This window comes from Scyliorhinus torazame, chromosome 20, assembly GCF_047496885.1.
Source record: "Scyliorhinus torazame isolate Kashiwa2021f chromosome 20, sScyTor2.1, whole genome shotgun sequence".
Classification (NCBI taxonomy): domain Eukaryota; kingdom Metazoa; phylum Chordata; class Chondrichthyes; order Carcharhiniformes; family Scyliorhinidae; genus Scyliorhinus; species Scyliorhinus torazame.
Window position 1 is genome coordinate 42,181,721 of NC_092726.1, and position 21,179 is coordinate 42,202,899.

The 21,179-nt window shown below is 49.5% G+C and overlaps 3 non-coding genes across 3 annotated transcripts; all 3 read right to left on the reverse strand.

The window, feature by feature from the left end:
- Positions 1 to 6,112: 6,112 nt before the first annotated feature.
- LOC140397879 (U2 spliceosomal RNA) lies at positions 6,113 to 6,302 on the reverse strand. Its single transcript, XR_011937301.1, has one exon. It is a non-coding gene; the product is annotated as a U2 spliceosomal RNA (small nuclear RNA).
- Positions 6,303 to 12,080: 5,778 nt separating this feature from the next.
- LOC140397338 (U2 spliceosomal RNA) lies at positions 12,081 to 12,263 on the reverse strand. The gene has a single exon (XR_011936824.1). It is a non-coding gene; the product is annotated as a U2 spliceosomal RNA (small nuclear RNA).
- A 6,148-nt stretch (positions 12,264 to 18,411) lies between these two features.
- LOC140397883 (U2 spliceosomal RNA) lies at positions 18,412 to 18,602 on the reverse strand. Its single transcript, XR_011937306.1, has one exon. It is a non-coding gene; the product is annotated as a U2 spliceosomal RNA (small nuclear RNA).
- Positions 18,603 to 21,179: the final 2,577 nt, after the last annotated feature.

A 21,179-nucleotide genomic window follows, 5' to 3' on the forward strand; every position in this document is an offset into this window, starting at 1 on the left:
TACAGAAACATTTCAAATTGTCTTGACTGCACATTTCCGGCAGGGTTACTTGTTGCCTTGACTTTCTTTCATTCAATTTTGATATTGTCGTAAACATATCACTCTTTACATTACAATTCCTTCTGAAATATTTACAGTGGCATGTTTGTTTTATACATTGGAGTGTTGGTTGCCCAGACCGACGGGCTTTACACTGTTACGCGCCCCTCGGTGTACATTTGCTGGAAAGACTTTACACAGTGGTCTTTCCCCATTGCGCCTTGGCGGCAGCTGCCCCAAGCTTGAGTGCGTCCCTCAGCACGTAGTCCTGGACCTTGGAATGTGCCAGTCTGCAACACTCGGTCGAGGACAATTCTTTGCACTGGAAGATCAGCAAGTTTCGGGCAGACCAAAGAGCGTCTTTCACCGAGTTGATGACCTTCCAGCAGCAGTTGATATTTGTCTCGGTGTGTGTCCCTGGAAACAGTCCGTAGAGCACAGAGTCCTGTGTCACAGATCTGTTTGGGATAAACCTTGACAAATACCACTGCATCTCTCTCCAGACCTTCTTTGCAAAGGCACATTCCACAAGGAGGTGTGTGACCGTCTCATTTCCCCCACAGCCACTCCGAGGGCAGCGTGCATTGGTGCAGAGCCTTCGGGTGTGCATGAAGAATCTGACAGGGAGGGCCCTTCTCACCACCAGCCAAGCTAGGTCTTGGTGCTTGTTTGAAAGTTCTGGTGATGAGGCGTTCTGCCAGATGACTCTGGCAGTCTGCTCAGGGAACCATCCAACGTCCTCCACGGTCTCTTTTTCCCTGAGGGCCTCGAGGACATTACGTGCTGACCACTGCTTCATTGCCTTGTGGTCAAAGGTGTTTTCCTTCAAAAACTTTTCCACAAAGGACAGGTGGTACGGTACGGTCCAACTACTTGGAGCGTTCCGCGGCAATGAGGCCAGGCCCATCCTTCGCAACACCGGGGACAGGTAGAACCTCAGTATGTAGTGACACTTGGTGTTTGCATACTGGGGGTCCACGCACAGCTTGATGCAGCTGGACACAAAGGTGGCCAACAGGATGAGGGAGGCGTTGGGTACGTTCCGCCCTCCCTTCTCCAGAGGTTTGTACATGGTGTCCCTTCGGACACGGTCCATCTTGGATCGCCAGATAAATTTGAAGATGGCCCGGGTGACTGCTGTGGCGTAGGGTCGGGTTATGGGCCAGACCTGCGCCACGTACAGTAGCACCGAGAGTACCTCACACCTGATGACCAGGGTTTTGCCCGCAATGGAGAGGGAGCGTTGCTCCCACCAGCCCAGTTTCTGTCTTACCTTTCCTATGCGCTCCTCCCAGTTTTTGGTGCACGCCCCAGCAGCTCCGAACCATATCCCCAGCACCTTCAGGTAATCTGACCTGACAGTGAAGGGGACAAAGGACCGGTCGGCCCAGTTCCCAAAGAACATGGCCTCGCTCTTGCCCCGGTTAACCTTGGCTCCAGAGGCCAGTTCAAACTGGTCGCAGGTGGTCAAGAGCCTGCGTACAGACGCAGGATCCGAGCAGAAGACGGCCACGTCGTCCATGTACAGGGAGGCCTTGACTTGCATGCCTCCACTGCCTGGGATCGTCACTCCTCTTATACCCGGATCCCTCCTGATGGACTCGGCAAAGGGTTCTATGCAGCACACAAAAAGGGCAGAGGAGAGAGGGCAGCCCTGCCTGACTCCAGATCTGATCTGGAACTTTTCTGATTCCCACCCATTGATTGAGACTGCGCTATAGATGTTTATGTAGAGCAGTTTGATCCAATTGCGAATTCCCTCCCCAAACCCCATTTTGGAGAGCACATCCATCATGTAGGTGTGCGATATTCTGTCAAAAGCCTTCTCCTGGTCAAGGCTGATGAGGCAAGTGTCCACCCCCCTGTCCTGCACGTAGGCGATCGTATCCCTGAGTAGCGCGAGGCTATCAGAGATCTTCCTGCCGGGTACAGCACAGGTCTGGTCAGGGTGGATCACCGACTCCAGAGCAGACCTGACCCGATTGGCGATGACCTTTGCTAGAATTTTGTAGTCCACATTCAACAGTGAAATGGGTCGCCAATTTCGAATTTCTTCCCTTTCCCCCTTCTGCTTGTAGATGAGGGTGATGATGCCTTTCCTCATGGACTCTGACATGCTGCCTTCCAGAATCATACTCTCGTACACTTCCAGCAGGTCTGGGCCGATCCAGTCCCACAGAGCCGAATACAACTCAACCGGTAAGCCGTCGCTTCCGGGAGTTTTACTCGTCTCGAAGGACTTGGCGGCCTTTGTCAGCTCGTCCAGAGTTAGTGGTTTGTCCAGGTTTTCCAGCACGCTGTCGCCTATGACCTCCGTGATAGTCGACAGGAAGGTCTGGGAAACAGTGCTATCTGTTGGCTTCAGGTCATACAGTCCGGCATAAAAGGATTGGCTGATCCTCAGGATGTCAGACTGCGATGACTTTTCAGAGCCATCTTCTTCCTTCAGGCTGCTGATCACAGAGGTCTCTCTGTGCACCTTTTGGAAGAAGAAGCGTGAGCACTTTTCGTCCTGCTCCACAGAGCGGACTCTGGAACGGAAGATAACCTTGGAGGCCTCCGAGGTGTAGAGCGAGGCTTGCTGGCTCTTCACCTCTTGGAGATCCTCCTTGACATCCACCCCCATCGACTGCAGCTGGAGCAAATTTTGCATACTTTTCTGGAGCCTGGACATGACCCCTCGTCTCTCTCTCACCTTTTGAACGCCCTTGAGGATGAAAAACCTCTTGATATTCCCCTTGATTGCTTCCCACCAGAGATGTGGGGCCTCAAAGAGGGGTTTCACGGTTCTCCAACCTTTGTAATCCCTCCTGAGTTCCTCGATGTTCTCAGGGGTCAGCAGTTTTACATTTAGCTTCCACGTCCCCCTGCCTACCCCCTGGTCTTCCTGCAGGTGGCAGTCGGCCAGTAGGAGGCAGTGGTCAGAGAAGAACACCGGCGTTACGTCGGTGGACCTGACCGTGAAAGCTCGGGACACAAAAAAGAAGTCTATCCTGGAGCGGACGGACCCGTCTGGCCGTGACCATGTGTATCTACGTTGCGCGCCGTCTGCAGGGTTGCTGCAGACGTCGAGCAGCTTGGCGTCTTTTACCGTTTCCATCAGGAGTCTGGACGTGGCGTCTAGTTTGCTGTCGGCTTTGCTGGATCGTCCAGCCGCATCGATGATGCAGTTGAAGTCACCACCCAGGATGACCGGCTTGGAGGTGGCCAACAGCATTGGGAGTTGCTGAAGAACTGCCAGCCGCTCACTTTTTACGGCCGGGGCGTACACATTAATAAGTCTGAGAGGGGTGTTTTTGTATTTCACGTCTGCTACGAGGAGGCGCCCGCCCACCACCCCCTTAACGTCGGAGATGGTGAAGTTGCCTCCCCGCAGCAGAATACCCAGGCCGGAGGAGCGGCAGTCGATTCCTCCTGACCAGATGGATGGCCCGTGGGACCACCAGCTCGACCAGCGCCTGTAGTTGCTGAGGTGCGGAATTCCGCACTCCTGCAGGAACAGTAGGTCAGCTTTTACATTTACCAAATAGTTGAGTGTGGCTACACACCGCGAAGTATCTTTGATGCTTCGCAGATTTATGGATGCAATTTTTAAACCCATTATAAAAAGATAGATTTACCAGTTCCAAGAGCCCAGAGTCTATACAGTTGGCTGTTCCAGCTGTTGAATGTTCCCCAGCATGCCGGTGGTGCTCGCAAACTTTAGCACAGTTGCAGGGCTGAGAAAACTGTTCTGGTCCGTACTGGCCCAGTGATTTTGATGCAGATGCAATGGGGGGGTGGTGTAGCCCTGGGGTTCGTCGTGGCAGTCAGTAGGTGTTGGGGTTGCAGGCCGGTCTTCACCTGGGTTGTTGCTGCTCGTTGCTATCGGGGGTTGGTCTGTGACCTTGTTTTCTTCCCGGTCGGTGGTCTGGGGGGTCTGTGCCTTCCGTTCCACGTTGGTGCTTTGCCTCTTTATCTGAGGCCGATTCTTGTCCTGTTTTCCCTCATCGGATGAGGTGTCGGCACTAAGTGCGCCGGCTGAGAGGTGTCGCTTTTTGCCACTACCCCTCAGGGGGTTCTTCAGTTTGTTTTTTTGTTTTCTCTTTCGTTTGTCCCTGTTCACGGTTTCCCAGGGCTCTTTATTCTTTGTCCCATCCTCTTCCTCTTCCATTGAGTGTTCCTCATCAGATGGGGCTGGGGCTGGGTTGTCAGGAGGTGCTGGGGCCTCCTCTTTTTGTTGGGGGCCCTTCTGTTGCTTTTCCTCATTCTGAACCGTGGTGTCTTTTTCGGTGGAGGGTGTATGCTCCTCCTCTCTGGTCGCCTTTTTGACTCCGCTGCTGATGATCTGTGCATATGTCGCCCCGCGTTTCGGGCAGGCCCTGTAAAGATGGCCGGCCTCCCCACACAGGTTGCAGCACTTGTCTTCCTTGCAGTCCTTAGTCATGTGTCCCTCCTGCCTGCAGTTCTTGCAGAAGGTCACACTGCAGTTTGCGGCAACATGCCCCATTTTGACACAGGTGTGGCATACTCGTGGCTGTCCCACGTAGTAGAGGTAGCCACGATTTACTCCAATAGCGAAATTGGAGGGGGGATGCAGGATGGCTCCGTTGCTGTCCGTTCTTAGGGTCACCTTGACCTGGTGCTCACTTGTCCAGATGCCGAAGGTGTCTTTCACTTGCACGCTGTCACTTTCAGCTCAGCGTACCTGGCGAGGAACGTGAGCACATCAGACACAGGGACGTGGGGGTTGTAGGTGTGCAGTGTAACAACCCGATTTCGCTGTGCCGGTAGTGTAAACAGAGGCTCCGCAGTCAGGATCGACAGGGGACTCTGGTTACCTTTTTCCTTGAAGACGTTCAAGAATTTGATGCACGCTGCGCCGCTCTTGAAGGTGACATCAAAGAAGCCATTCTTGGGGAAGTTTTGCAAGCAGAAGATTTCTGTTGCTTTAAACCCACAACACTCGAGCAGCACCCGCTTCACGAAGAGAATCCGATCCAAAGGTGACTCTCCTTCCGTTTTCTTCACTGTGACTCGGACAGTGTTTCGCACTCCCCAGCCTGGTGGTCGGGATGCAGCTGCATCCATAGCTCGTACGTTGGGTCTGAACTGTTTCGGCGTTAGGCCTAAACCAGAGGTTTAGGCCAGTATGTCGATCCACCAATAGCAGCCAAGCTCCAAACGTTTCCTCTTTGACGACTTCAATTCCTCCGAGTTCTCCTATCCACGATCGTAATCGAGATCCTCAGCTTCCCACGATCAAATGAGACTACACTTGATCTCAGGCAAAAGGCCGAGAAGCGATAGCCAATATTTTCCGGCTATGGCTCTTGTCCTCCTCGTCCACCGACTTTCAGGAGCACCTTGCTGCGCTCGACTGTGCTTTGGAACTTTTAGTCTACGCTCACTGTTGGTCAAGAGACCTCCAGCTTGGCCGAGCACGGTGGAGTCTGTGCATGCAGAACCAGTAAAACACAACAGGAAGACATCGTCTGGCAAGCCGCCCCCTGTCGTCACCAGATTAAATGGAGACGCTGTGAAGGCCCAGTGACACCCAACGGAGGGAGTCGAAGAAATCTCCACCTTTGCCGAACAAAGGGTAATCCGTGCAAGCAGCGAGTACTGGCGGAATCCAACAGGGGGCAATGTCTAGTCTCCCTGAGCTCCACCCTGGCGTGTTGGTCGTGGAGTCACGAGAACGAAAAGAGACGCCGTGAAGGTATACCTACATCCAAATCAGGATGCCGTTCAGTCTGTCGCCACACTTCCCCGTTGTGCAGGATGAAGGGATGTGGTTACTGAAGTGAGGAGAAGGCAAGTCGGCATCCGAGGGTGAGGGTGAGTGGCCTGTAAAAAGCAGCAGGATATCTGTTTGGCATATCAGCTGAAAACGGAGCCTGGCTGCCGCAAGTCCGCGAGCCCATAGGCTCACGACATTAGTGCGTGAAGCGCCCGCCAGCAGAAAAGCTAGCAATGCTCTGGAGCCTGAAAATTTTTTAATTGGTCAGGATGAGACAACTGGACAAGACAGAAGAGGGGAAGCCAGGTTTTGCGCCATTTTCTGCTTTTGCACTATTTGTGCCCAAAGCGGGGTGAAGGCACCATTCCTGGAAACATTGCAAGACCGGGTTGATGCCTGGAGCGGAGCAAGAAAGCCCCTGAACCATCTCCGTGTCCCAAAAATCAATTTAATATTCGGTCCCCCGAAGGGGACATACCAGATATTAAACTGATAAGAACAGATACTACACTTGATCTGAACCAAAAGGCCGAGAAGCGATAGCCCATGTTTTCCGGCTATTTCCCGAGTTATCCTTTTACCCTTAATGAGCTGGTAAAATTACTTAGGACGTTCGTTCATTTTACCTGCCTGTATCCTTTCTTGTACCGTTTTTGCTCTACTAATTACCTGAAGTTCCCAGTCCACATTGCGACCCCGGCCCCGGGTCACTGGCCGCGTGGAGTTTGCACATTCTCCCCGGTTCTGCGTGAGTCTCACCCCACAACTCAAAGATGTGAGAGGTAGGTGGATTAGCCACCATAAATTGGAAAAATAATTGACTACTCTAAATTTTAAGAACTGTGTATTTCATTGTAAAACAAAAAAGAGGCTGTCAGAGACCCCAGAGATTGTCCTACACGGTGAATCTGTGCAGTGCAGAGTCCAGGAGGCTGCAATCCGGTGTCACAGTAGTTTGCAAGCTTGCCTCAGCGCGCCAGCAACCCAAGTTCAATTCCAGCCTCGGATGTCTGTCCATGTGGAGTTTGCACTTTCTCTGACACGGTTTCCTCTGGGTTCTCTGTTTTCCTCCCACAGTCCAAATATGTGCAAGTCAGGTGGATTCGCCGTGCTAAATTGCCCTTTAGGTTAGTTTGGGTTGCGGGAATGTGGATAGGGTGGCGGTGTGGGCTTAAATAGGTTGCTCTTTCTAAGGGCTGGTGCAGACTCGTTGGGCCGAATGACCCGCCTTCCGCTCTGTAGGGATTCTATGATTCTATAAAGAATCGTAACCTGCATTCGAGCCTGACGTGGGATTTCGAAACAATCCAAGGCGAATGGCACAGGCAGATTGGCTTCTGAAGTACAGCTTGGGTCAGTGGGTGTGGACAGTGGTTGGGAAATGAAACACATACATGTTCGGCTGCAGGGCAGGTGCATGTGTCCGTTGGAGCACCAGGTTAGAACGGAAGAGCGAAATATTACTCCAGACTATATCTGGATGTGTTCAGCAGAGTGCACTGGCGACACGCAGATCTCGTACAGCTCAGCTTGATCTGTTTTTATGAACAATAGAGCCAAAAATGACACAGAAAAGTCAGTCCAAAGTATATCTCGACGTAGTGCACTGATGTGTGAACAGCAGTGTGTATAGGAAGGCAGAATTGTCCTTCTAAAGTTCACCAGCTTCTTCAATATAGAACAGTCGGCTGGATAGGAAAACAATTATTCTTCCTGAGCATTGCTGGATATGGTATTGTAGAAAGTCCGGTGGATTGGGACACTAACTAAGGTGGGATTTATGCAGTCGAGCAATTGGGGGCAGAGGATCTATCCATTTCTATCATTAAAAAAAAATCTTTATGACGTTGAAGACTTGTTTAAATTCCCCCTAACCTCCTGCGCTCCAGAAAGACGAATCCCAGCTTCTACACACAACTGGGTTGCAGGACAGCCACATCCATCGTCACAGGGATGTGTGGGGCGGGCGGGACCATGAGGAACGAGGGCTCACCACTGCGCTATCCTTCTCCCAGTTTTACAGGTGCTTCCAGTCCCATTTTCAGCCTGTCTCACAACTGGCGTGTCCCATCCATCGATGAACTGTTTCATCCCTAAGCTGAGGGCTTGTAGGTGAATAGCCCCCGGTAGAAGGTCTCAAATGCCTCGTAGACATTTTTTGGCTCTGCCACTGGATTCGGTCTGCTGCTTCTAATCTGAGCTATTACCCCCGTGGCTGCCTGCTTTCTCAGCTGGCGAACCAGCAGTGGCTGGCTTTATCTCCGTGTTCGTAAAGGGTCTCCCGTACCTGGCGGAGTTGCTGCAATGCTTCCCTCGTGGAGAGCAGATCAAAGTCCATTTGTAGCTTTTTCCTCTCCGCCAGGAGTTCTTTGTTCGGGCCCTCAGAGTATCGCCTGTCTACCTCCAGTATGGAGTCCACAACTGTCGCCTAGCCGCCCTCTCTACCTTGTCTCTACGTGCGTTCTTGGCCATGATATCACCCCTGATCTCAGCCTTCGTGGCCTCCCAGAGCGTGAAGGGCGGGACTTCCCCATTCTAGTTATTAATAATATAGTCATCTGTGGCCTGTGATATTTTCTTGCACAAAGCATTCTGGGCAAGTCGGGCCATGTCCAACCTCCATGTGGGGGGCGGGGTAGCAGGCATTGAGCAAAAACGTATTAATCTGACTGCATATTAATATGGAACCATATTGGTATGGAACAGCATTAATGTGGCTGGATATTAATATGGAACATTATTCATATGGAGCAGTATTAATATGGCTGCATATTAACTTGGAACCGTATTAATATGGAATAGTATTGATATGGCTGAATATTAATATGGAACAGTACTAATATGGAACAGTATTAATATGGAACCATATCTTCACAGCTCCAGGGTCCCAGATTTGATTCCTAGATTGGGTCACTCTCTTTGCGGAGCCTGCATGTTCTCCCAGTGTCTGCGTGCATTTCCTGCGGGTGCTCCGGTTTCCTCCCACAAGGCCCGAAAGACGTGCTTGTTAGGTGAATTGGACATTCTGAATTCTCCCTCTGTGTCCCCGAACAGGCGCCAGAATGTGGCGACGAAGGGCTTTTCACAGTGACTTCGTTGTTGTGTTAATGTAAGACTACTTGTGACAAAGATAATTATTATTAATATGGAATGTGGCTGGATGTTAATATGGAACTGTATTAGTGTGGAACAGTGTTAATATAGCCGGATATTAAAATGGCCAGATATTAATATGGAACAGTACTAATATGGAACAGCTTTAACATGGCTGGATATTAATATGTAACAGTAATCATATAGAACAGTATTAATATGGAACACTACTAATATGGAAAAGTTATAATATGAGCGAATATTAATATGGAACAATGTTTATATGCTGGACATTAATAGGGAACAGTACTCATTTGTAACGGTCTTAAAATGAAGCAGCACGAATATGGAACAGTATTAATATGGAACAGTATTAATGTGGAAGAGTATTAATATGGAACAGTATTAATATGGAGCCGTTTTAATATGGCTGCATATTAAAATGGAGCAGAATTAATATGCTGGATAGAAATATGGAACAGTATTATTTTGGCTGGATCCCGTTCAGTTTTTGGAAGGGCATATACTGGCCTCGGGAAAGTTGTTTTTTAGGTCTCCAAAGCAATTCGCTTTACATAAACATGTTTAATGTTTAAAAACATGATTTATTATCGGGCACATTTTAAGTCCGATTACAGTAGGGCACTTTTAATTGGTGTGTTACTGTAAGGCTCTGTTTAAATAAGGTCCGTTTGACTGTAGGGCACTGTTTAAATACATTTGATTGACTATAGGGCACTGTTTAAATGCATTTGGTTTACTGTAGGGCACTGTATAAATGCATTTGATTTCCTGTAGGGAACTGTTTAAATGCATTGATTTACTATGGGCACTGTTAAAATGCGTTTGATTTATTGTAGGGCACAGTTTAAATGCATTTCATTTACTTCACCGCACTATTTAAACGCATTTGGTTTACAACAGGGCACTGTTTACATTCATTTAATTTACTGTAGGGCACTACTTATATGCATTTGAGTGTTGGGCACTCTTTAAATGCATTCAGATAACTGTCAGAAACTGTTTAAAAGCATTTCGTATACTGTAGGGCACTGTTTGAATGCATTTGATTCACTGCAGGGCATTTTAATAATGCATTTAGTTCACTGTAGGATACTGTTTAAATGCATTTGATTTATTGTAGCGCCTGTTTAAAAACATTTGATTTACTATGTCACTGTTTAAATGCATTTGGTTTACTGTAGGGCACTGTTTAAATGCATTTGATTTAACGTAGAACACTGTTTAAATGCTTTTGATTCACAGGAGGGCAATGTTTAAATGCATTTGAGTATCGGGCACTATTTAAATGCAATTAGTTTACTGTAGGGAACAAAATGCATTTGATTTACTGTTGGGCACTGTTTAAATGCATTTGATTTACTGTAGGGCACTGTTTAAATGCATTTGATTTACTGTAGGGCACTGTTTAAATGCATTTGATTTACTGTGGTGCACTGTTTAAAAGTATTTGTTTTACTCTTGCGCAGTGTTTAAACGCATTTGATTGACTGTCGGGGCACTGTTTAAATACATTTGATTTATTGTCGGCACTGTTTAAATGCATTTAATTTACTATAAAGAACTGTTTAAATACATTTGGCACCGTTTAGATATAATTGATTTATTTTAGGCCACTGTTCAAATGCATTTGATTTACTGTAGGGCACTGTTTAAATGCATTTAATTGACTCGAGGGCAATGTTTAAATGCATTTGATGGACTGTTGTGCGCTATTTAATTGTATTTGATTTACTGCAGTACACTGTTTAAATACTTTGGATTTATTCTGGGGCACTGTTTAAATACATTTGATGGACTGTTGTGCGCTATTTAATTATATTTTATTCACTGCAGTACACTGTTTAAATACTTTGGATGTATTCTGGGGCACTGTTTAAATACATTTGATTTACTGTCGGGCAGTTTAAATGCATTTGATTTACTGCAGGGCACTGTTTAAATGCCTTTAGTTTGCTGCCGGGCACTGTTTAAATGCACTTGACTTACTGGAGGGCATTGTTTCAATGCGTTTGATTTCGTGTCGGACACTGTGTAAACGCATTTAATTTATTCCAAGGCGCAAATTTAAATACTTTTGATTTACTGTCAGGCACTGTTTAAATGCAATTAATTTACTATAAATCACGATTTAATATATTTGGCTCACTGGAGGGCACTGTTTGAATGCATTTGATTTACTTCATGGCACTTTTTAAATGCATTTAGTTTCCGGTAGGGCACTGTTTAAACGCATTTGATTTATTGCAGCGCCTGTTTAAATACATTTGATTTACTGTGTCACTGTTTAAATGCATTTCATTTACTGTAGGGCACTATTTAAATACATTTGATTTACTAGAAAGCACTGTTCAAAAACGTTTGGTTTACTGTAGGGCATTGTTTAAATGCATTTGATTCACAATCGGGCAATGTTGAAATGCATTTAATTGACTCGAGGGCACTGTTTAAATACAATTGATGGACTGTTGTGCGCTATTGCTGCGCTCGACTGTGCTTTGGAACTTTTAGTCTACGCTCACTGTTGGTCAAGAAACCTCCAGCTTGGCCGAGCACGGTGGAGTCTGTGCATGCAGAAACAGTAAAACACAACACGAAGACATCGTCTGGCAAGCCGTCCCCTGTCGTCACCAGATGAAATGGAGACGCTGTGTAGGCCCAGTGACACCCAACGGAGGGAGTCGAAGTAATCTCCACCTTTGCCGAACAAAGGGCAATCCGTGCAAACAGCAAGTACTGGCGGAATCCAACAGAGGGCAATGTCTAGTCTCCCTGAACTCCACCCTGGCGTGTTGGTCGTGGAGTCAGGAGAACGAAAAGAGACGCCGTGAAGGTGTACCTACATCCAAACAGGATGCCGTTCAGTCTGTCGCCACACTTCCCCGTTGTGCAGGATGAAGGGATGTGGTAACTGAAGTGAGGAGTAGGCAAGTCGGCATCCGAGTGTGAAGGTGAGTGGCCTGTAAAAAGCAGCAGGAAATCTGCGTGGCATATCAGCTGAAAACGGAGCCTGGCTGCCGCAAGTCCGCGACTCCATCGGCTCGCAACATTCGTGCACGAAGCTCCCGCCAGCAGAAAAGCTAGCAATGCTTTGGAACCTGAAAAGCCTTAAATTGGTCAGGATGAGACAACTGGACAAGAGCGAAAAGGGGAAGCCAGGTTTTGCGGCATTTTCTGCTTTTATACATTTTGCGCCCCAAAGCTGGGAGAGGGCACCATTCCTGAAAGCACTGCAAGATCAGGTTGTTGCGTGGAGCGGAAGGAGCAAGCCCCTGAACCATCTCCGAGTCCTAAAAATCAATTTAATATTCGGTCCCCAGATTGAGGACACATCAGATATTAAACTGAAAAGAACAGATTTTTTTTTTTTTTTTTTTCAAAAAAATATACTTTATTCATAAAAATTTATCATGAGCATTACAGAAACATTTCAAATTGTCTTGACTGTACATTTCCGGCAGGGTTACATGTTGCCTTGACTTTCTCCAATCAATTTTGATATTGTCATACACATATCACTCTTTACATTACAATTCCTTCTTAAATATTTACAGTGCCAGTTTTTTTTGTACATTGGAGTGTTGGTTGCCCCGACCGAGGGGCTTTACACTGTTACCCGCCCCTCGGTGTACATTTGCTGGAAAGACTTTACACAGTGGTCTTTCCCCATTGCGCCTTGACGACAGCTGCCCCAAGCTTGAGTGCGTCCCTCAGCACGTAGTCCTGGACCTTGGAATGTGCCAGTCTGCAACACTCGCTCGAGGACAATTCTTTGCACTGGAAGATCAGCAAGTTTCGGGCAGACCAAAGAGCGTCTTTTACCGAGTTGATGACCTTCCAGCAGCAGTTGATATTTGTCTCGGTGTGTGTCCCTGGAAACAGTCCGTAGAGCACAGAGTCCTGTGTCACAGATCTGTTTGGGATAAACCTTGACAAATACCACTGCATCTCTCTCCAGACCTTCTTTGCAAAGGCACATTCCACAAGGAGGTGTGTGACCGTCTCATTTCCCCCACAACCACTCCGAGGGCAGCGTGCATTGGTGCAGAGCCTTCGGGTGTGCATGAAGAATCTGACAGGGAGGGCCCTTCTCACCACCAGCCAAGCTAGGTCTTGGTGCTTGTTTGGAAGTTCTGGTGATGAGGCGTTCTGCCAGATGACTCTGGCAGTCTGCTCAGGGAACCATCCAACGTCCTCCACGGTCTCCTTTTCCCTGAGGGCCTCGAGGACATTACGTGCTGACCACTGCTTCATTGCCTTGTGGTCAAAGGTGTTTTCCTTCAAAAACTTTTCCACAAAGGACAGGTGGTGCGGTACGGTCCAACTACTTGGAGCGTTCCGCGGCAATGAGGCCAGGCCCATCCTTCGTAACACCGGGGACAGGTAGAACCTCAGTATGTAGTGACACTTGGTGTTTGCATACTGGGGGTCCACGCACAGCTTGATGCAGCTGGACACAAAGGTGGCCAACAGGATGAGGGAGGCGTTGGGTACGTTCCGCCCTCCCTGCTCCAGAGGTTTGTACATGGTGTCCCTTCGGACACGGTCCATCTTGGATCGCCAGATAAATTTGAAGATGGCCCGGGTGACTGCTGTGGCGTAGGGTCGGGTTATGGGCCAGACCTGCGCCACGTACAGTAACACCGAGAGTACCTCACAGCTGATGACCAGGGTTTTGCCCGCAATGGAGAGGGAGCGTTGCTCCCACCAGCCCAGTTTCTGTCTTACCTTTCCTATGCGCTCCTCCCAGTTTTTGCTGCACGCCCCAGCAGCTCCGAACCATATCCCTAGCACCTTCAGGTAATCTGACCTGACAGTGAAGGGGACAAAGGACCAGTCGGCCCAGTTCCCAAAGAACATGGCCTCGCTCTTGCCCCGGTTTACCTTGGCTCCAGAGGCCAGTTCAAACTGGTCGCAGGTGGTCAAGAGCCTGCGTACAGACGCGGGATCCGAGCAGAAGACGGCAACGTCGTCCATGTACAGGGAGGCCTTGACTTGCATGCCTCCACTGCCTGGGATCGTCACTCCTCTTATACCCGGATCCCTCCTGATGGACTCGGCAAAAGGTTCTATGCAGCACACAAAAAGGGCAGAGGAGAGAGGGCAGCCCTGCCTGACTCCAAATCTGATATGGAACTTTTCTGATTCCCACCCATTGATTGAGACTGCGCTATAGATGTTTGTGTAGAGCAGTTTGATCCAATTGCGAATTCCCTCCCCAAACCCCATTTTGGAGAGCACATCCATCATGTAGGTGTGCGATATTCTGTCAAAAGCCTTCTCCTGGTCAAGGCTGATGAGGCAAGTGTCCAGCCCCCTGTCCTGCACGTAGGCGATCGTATCCCTGAGTAGCGCGAGGCTATCAGAGATCTTCCTGCCGGGTACAGCACAGGTCTGTTCAGGGTGGATCACCGACTCCAGAGCAGACCTGACCCGATTGGCGATGACCTTTGCTAGAATTTTGTAGTCCACATTCAACAGTGAAATGGGTCGCCAATTTCGAATTTCTTCCCTTTCCCCCTTCTGCTTGTAGATGAGGGTGATGATGCCTTTCCTCATGGACACTGACATGCTGCCTTCCAGAAGCATACTCTCGTACACTTCCAGCAGGTCTGGGCCCATCCACTCCCACAGAGCCGAATACAACTCAACCGGTAAGCCGTCGCTTCCGGGAGTTTTACTCGTCTCGAAGGACTTGGCGGCCTTTGTGAGCTCGTCCAGAGTTAGTGGTTTGTCCAGGTTTTCCAGCTCGCTGTCGCCTATGACCTCCGTGATAGTCGACAGGAAGGTCTGGGAAACAGTGCTATCTGTTGGCTTCAGGTCATACAGTCCGGCATAAAAGGATTGGCTGATCCTCAGGATGTCAGACTGCGATGACTTTTCAGAGCCATCTTCTTCCTTCAGGCTGCTGATCACAGAGGTCTCTCTGTGCACCTTTTGGAAGAAGAAGCGTGAGCACTTTTCGTCCTGCTCCACGGAGCGGACTCTGGAACGGAAGATAACCTTGGAGGCCTCCGAGGTGTAGAGCGAGGCTTGCTGGCTCTTCACCTCTTGGAGATCCTCCTTGACATCCCCCCCCCCCCCCCATCGACTGCAGCTGGAGCAAATTTTGCATACTTTTCTGGAGCCTGGACATGACCCCTCGTCTCTCTCTCACCTTTTGAACGCCCTTGAGGATGAAAAACCTCTTGATATTCCCCTTGATTGCTTCCCACCAGAGATGTGGGGCCTCAAAGAGGGGTTTCACGGTTCTCCAACCTTTGTAATCCCTCCTGAGTTCCTCGATGTTCTCAGGGGTCAGCAGTTTTACATTTAGCTTCCACGTCCCCCTGCCTACCCCCTGGTCTTCCTGCAGGTGGCAGTCGGCCAGTAAGAGGCAGTGGTCAGAGAAGAACACCGGCGTTACGTCGGTGGACCTGACCGTGAAAGCTCGGGACACAAAAAAGAAGTCTATCCTGGAGCGGACGGACCCGTCTGGCCGTGACCATGTGTATCTACGCTCCGCGCCGTCTGCAGGGTTGCTGCAGACGTCGAGCAGCTTGGCGTCTTTTACCGTTTCCATCAGGAGTCTGGACGTAGCGTCTAGTTTGCTGTCGGCTTTGCTGGATCGTCCAGCCGCATCGATGATGCAGTTGAAGTCACCACCCAGGATGACCGGCTTGGAGGTGGCCAACAGCAGTGGGAGTTGCTGAAGAACTGCCAGCCGCTCACTTTTTACGGCCGGGGCGTACACATTAATAGGTCTGAGAGGGGTGTTTTTGTATTTCACGTCTGCTACGAGGAGGCGCCCGCCCTCCTTAACGTCGGAGATGGTGAAGTTGCCTCCCCGCAGCAGAATACCCAGGCCGGAGGAGCGGCAGTCGTTTCCTCCTGACCAGATGGACGGCCCGTGGGACCACCAGCCCGACCAGCGCCTGTAGTTGCTGAGGTGCGGAATTCCGCACTCCTGTTGGAACAGTAGGTCAGCTTTTACATTTGCCAAATAGTTGAGTGTGGCTACACACCGCGAAGTATCTTTGATGCTTCGCACATTTATGGATGCAATTTTTAACCCCATTATAAAAAGGTAGATTTACCAGTCTCAAGAGTCCAGAGTCTATACAGTTGGCTGTTCCAGCTGTTCGATGTTCCCCAGCATGCCGGTGGTGCTCGCAAAATTTAGCACAGTTGCAGGGCTGAGAAAACTGTTCTGGTCCATACTGGCCCCGTGATTTTGATGCCGATGCATTGTGGGGGGGGGGGGGGGGGGAGGGGGGGAGCCCTGGGGTTCGTCGTGGCAGTCAGTAGGTGTTGGGGTTGCAGGCCGGTCTTCACCTGGGTTGTTGCTGCCCGTTACTATCGGGGGTTGGTCTGTGACCTTGTTTTCTTCCCGGTCGGTGGTCTGGGGGGGTCTGTGCCTTCCGTTCCACGTTGGTGCTATGCCTCTTTATTTGAGGCCGATTCCTGTCCTGTTTTCACTCATCGGATGAGGTGTCGGCGCTAAGTACGCTGGCTGAAAGGTGTCGCTTTTTGCCACTACCCCTCGGGGGGTTCTTCAGTTTGTTTTTTTGTTTTCTCTTTCGTTTGTCCCTGTTCACTGTTTCCCAGGGCTCTTTATTCTTTGTCCCATCCTCTTCCTCTTCCATTGAGTGTTCCTCATCAGATGGGGCTGGCGCTGGGTTGTCAGGGCGTGCTGGGGCCTCTTTTTTGTTGGGGGCCCTTCTGTTGCTTTCCCGCATTTTGTGCCGTGGTATCTTTCTCGGTGGAGGTTGTATGAACCTTCTCTCTGGTCGCCTTTATAACTCCGCTGCTGATGATTTGAGCATATGTTGCCCCGCGTTTCGGGCAGGCCCTGAAAAGATGGCCCGCCTCCCCACACAGGTTGCAGTGCTTGTCTTCCTTGCAGTCCTTAGTCATTTGTCTCTCCTGCCTGCAGTTTTTGCAGAAGGTCACACTGCAGTTTGCTGCAACATTCCCCGTCTTGCCACAGGTGTGGCATACTCGTGGCTGTCCCACATAGTCGAGGTAGGCACGATTTACTCCAATAGCGAAACTGGAGGGGGGATGAAGTTGGTTCCGTTGCTGTCTGTTCATAGAGTCACCTTGACCTGGTCCTCACTTGTCCAGATGCCGAAGGTGTCTTTCACTTGCACGCTGTCACTTTTCAGCTCAGCGTACCTGGCGAGGAACGTGAGCACATCAGACAGAGGGACGTGGGGTTTGTACGTGTGCAGTGTAACAACCCGCTTTCGCTGCGACGGTAGCGTAAACAGAGGCTCCGCAGTCAGGATCGACAGCTGACTCTGGTTACCTTTTTCCTTGAAGACGTTCAAGAATTTGATGCACGCTGCGACCCTCTTGAAGGTGACATCAAAAAAACCATTGTTGGGGAAGTTTTGCAAGCAGAAGATCTCTGTTGCTTTAAACCCACAACACTCGAGCAGCACCCTCTTCACGAAGTATTTCCGGTCCACAGGTGACTCTCCTTCCGTTTTCTTCACTGTGAATCGGACAGTGTTTCGCACTCCCCAGCCTGGTGGTCGGGATGCGGCTGCATCCATAGCTCGTACGCTGGGTCTGAACTATATCGGCGTTAGGCCTAAACCAGAGGTTTAAGCCAGCATGTAGATCCACCAATAGCAGCCGAGCTCCAAACGTTTCCTCTTTGACGACTTCAATCCCTCCGAGTTCTCCAATCCACGATCGTCATCGAAATCCTCAGCTTCTCTCGATCAAATGAGACTACACTTGATCTTAGCCAAAAGGCCGAGAAGCGATAGCCAATATTTTCCGGCTATGGCTCTTGTCCTCCTCGACCACCGACATTCAGGAGCACCTTGCTGCGCTCGACTGTGCTTTGGAACTTTTAGTCTACGGTCACTGTTGGTCAAGAGACCTCCAGTTTGGCCGAGCACGGTGGAGTCTGTGCATGCAGAACCAGTAAAACACAACAGGAAGACATCGTCTGGCAAGCCGTCCCCTGTCGTCACCAGATTAAATGGAGACGCTGCGAAGGCCCAGTGACACCCAATGGAGGGAGTCGAAGTAATCTCCACCTTTGCCGAACAAAGGGCAATCCGTGCAAGCAGCAAGTAATGGCGGAATCCAACAGGGGGCAATGTCTAGTCTCCCTGAGCTCCACCCTGGCGTGTTGGTCGTGGAGTCACGAGAACGAAAAGAGACGCCGTGAAGGTATACCTACATCCAAATCAGGATGCCGTTCAGTCTGTCGCCACACTTCCCCGTTGTGCAGGATGAAGGGATGTGGTAACTGAAGTGAGGAGAAGGCAAGTCGGCATCCGAGGGTGAGGGTGAGTGGCCTGTAAAAAGCAGCAGGATATCTTTTTGGCATATCAGCTGAAAACGGAGCCTGGCTGCCGCAAGTCCGCGAGCCCATAGCCTCACAACATTAGTGCGCCCGCCAGCAGAAAAGCTAGCAATGCTCTGGAGCCTGAAAATCTTTAAATTGGTCAGGATGAGACAACTGGACAAGAGAGAAGAGGGGAAGCCAGGTTTTGCGCCATTTTCTGCTTTTGCACTATTTGTGCCCAAAGTGGGGTGAAGGCACCACTCCTGGAAACATTGCAAGGCCAGGTTGATGCCTGGAGCGGAGCAAGAAAGCCCCTGAACCATCTCCGTGTCCCAAAAATCAATTTAATATTCGGTGCCCCGATAGGGGACATACCAGATATTAAACTGATAAGAACAGATACTACACTTGATCTGAACCAAAAGGCCGAGAAGCGATAGCCCATGTTTGCCGGCTATTTCCCCAGTTATCCTTTTACCCTTAATGAGCTGGTAAAATTACTTCGGACGTTCGTTCATTTTCCCTGCCTGTATCCTTTCATGTACCGTTTTTGCTCTCCTAATTTCCTTAAGTTCCCAGTCCACATTGCCTCGCTGCGCCGAGGACCCGGGTTCGACCCCGGTCCCGGGTCACTGGACGCGTGGAGTTTGCACATTCTCCCCGGTTCTGCGTTGGTCTCACCCCACAACTCAAAGATGTGAGAGGTAGGTGGCTGAGCCATCATAAATTGGAAAAGTAATTGACTACTCTAAATTTTAAGAACTGTGTATTTCATTATAAAACAAAAAAGAGGCTGTCAGAGACCCCAGAGATTGTCCTACACGGTGAATCTGTGCAGTGCAGAGTCCAGGAGGCTGCAATCCGGTGTCACAGTGGTTTGCACGCTTGCCTCAGAGCGCCAGCAACCCAGGTTCAATTCCAGCCTCGGATGTCTGTCCATGTGGAGTTTGCACTTTATCTGACACGGTTTCCCCTGGGTTCTCTGTTTTCCTCCCACAGTCCAAATATGTGCAGGTCAGGTGGATTCGCCGTGCTAAATTGCCCTTTAGGTTAGTTTGGGTTGCGGGAATGTGGATAGGGTGGCGGTGTGGACTTAAATAGGTTGCTCTTTCTAAGGGCTGGTGCAGACTCGTTGGGCTGAATGACCCGCCTTCCGCTCTGTAGGGATTCTATGATTCTATAAAGAATCGTAACCTGCATTCGAGCCTGACGTGGGATTTCGAAACAATCCAAGGCGAATGGCACAGACAGATTGGCTTCTGAAGTACAGCTTGGGTCAGTGGGTATGGACAGTGGTTGGGAAATGAAACACATACATGCAGGGCAGGTGCATGTGTCCGTTGGAGCACCAGGTTAGAACGGAAGACCGAAATATTACTCCAGACTATATCTGGATGTGTTCAGCAGAGTGCACTGGGGACACGCAGATCTCGTACAGCTCAGCTTGATCTGTTTTTATGAACAATAGAGCCAAAAATGACACAGAAAAGTCAGTCCAAAGTATATCTCGACGTAGTGCACTGATGTGTGAACAGCAGTGTGGATAGGAAGGCAGAATTGTCCTTCTAAAGTTCACCAGCTTCTTCAATATAGAACAGTCGGCTGGATAGGAAAACAATTATTCTTCCTGAGTATTGCTGGATATGGTATTGTGGAAAGTCCGGTGGATTGGGACACTAACGAAGGTGGGATTTATGCAGTCGAGCAATTGGGGGCAGAGGATCTATCCATTTCTATCATTAAAAAAATGTTTTTATGACGTTGAAGACTTGTTTAAATTCCCCCTAACCTCCTGCGCTCCAGAAAGACGAATCCCAGCTTCTACACAAAACTGGGTTGCAGGACAGCCACATCCATCGTCACAGGGATGTGTGGGGCGGGCGGGACCATGAGGAACGAGGGCTCACCACTGCGCTATCCTTCTCCCAGTTTTACTGGTGCTTCCAGTCCCATTTTCAGCCTGTCTCACAACTGGCGTGTCCCGTCCATCGATGAACTGTTTCATCCCTAAGCTGAGGGCTTGTAGGTGAATAGCCCCCGGTAGAACGTCTCAAATGCCTCGTAGACATTTTTTGGCTCTGCCACTGGATTCGGTCTGCTGCTTCTAATCTGAGCTATTACCCCCGTGGCTGCCTGCTTTCTCAGCTGGCGAACCAGCAGTGGCTGGCTTTATCTCCGTGTTCATAAAGGGTCTCCCGTACCTGGCGGAGTTGCTGCAATGCTTCCCTCGTGGAGAGCAGATCAAAGTCCATTTGTAGCTTTTTCCTCTCCGCCAGGAGTTCTTTGGTCGGGCCCTCAGAGTATCGCCTGTCTACCTCCAGTATGGAGTCCACAACTGTCTCCTAGCCGCCCTCTCTACCTTGTCTCTACGTGCGTTCTTGGCCATGATATCACCCCTGATCACAGCCTTCGTGGCCTCCCAGAGCGTGAAGGGTGGCACTTACCCATTCTAGTTATTAATAATATAGTCATCTGTGGCCTGTGATATTTTCTTGCACAAAGCATTATGGGCAAGTCGGGCCATGTCCAACCTCCATGTGGGGGGCGGGGTAGCAGGCACTGAGCAAAAACGTATTAATCTGGCTGCATATTAATATGGAACCATATTGATATGGAACAGCATTAATGTGGCTGGATATTAATATGGAACATTATTCATATGGAGCAGTATTAATATGGCTGCATATTAACTTGGAACCGTATTAATATGGAATAGTATTAATATGGCTGAATATTTATATGGAACAGTACTAATATGGAACAGTATTAATATGGAACCATATCGTCACAGCTCCAGGGTCCCAGATTTGATTCCTCGCTTGGGTCACTCTCTTTGCGGAGCCTGCATGTTCTCCCGGTGTCTGCGTGCATTTCCTGCGGGTGCTCCTGTTTCCTCCCACAAGGCCCGAAAGACGTGCTTGTTAGGTGAATTGGACATTCTGAATTCTCCCTCTGTGTACCCGAACAGGCGCCAGAATGTGGCGACGAAGGGCTTTTCACAGTAACTTCGTTGTT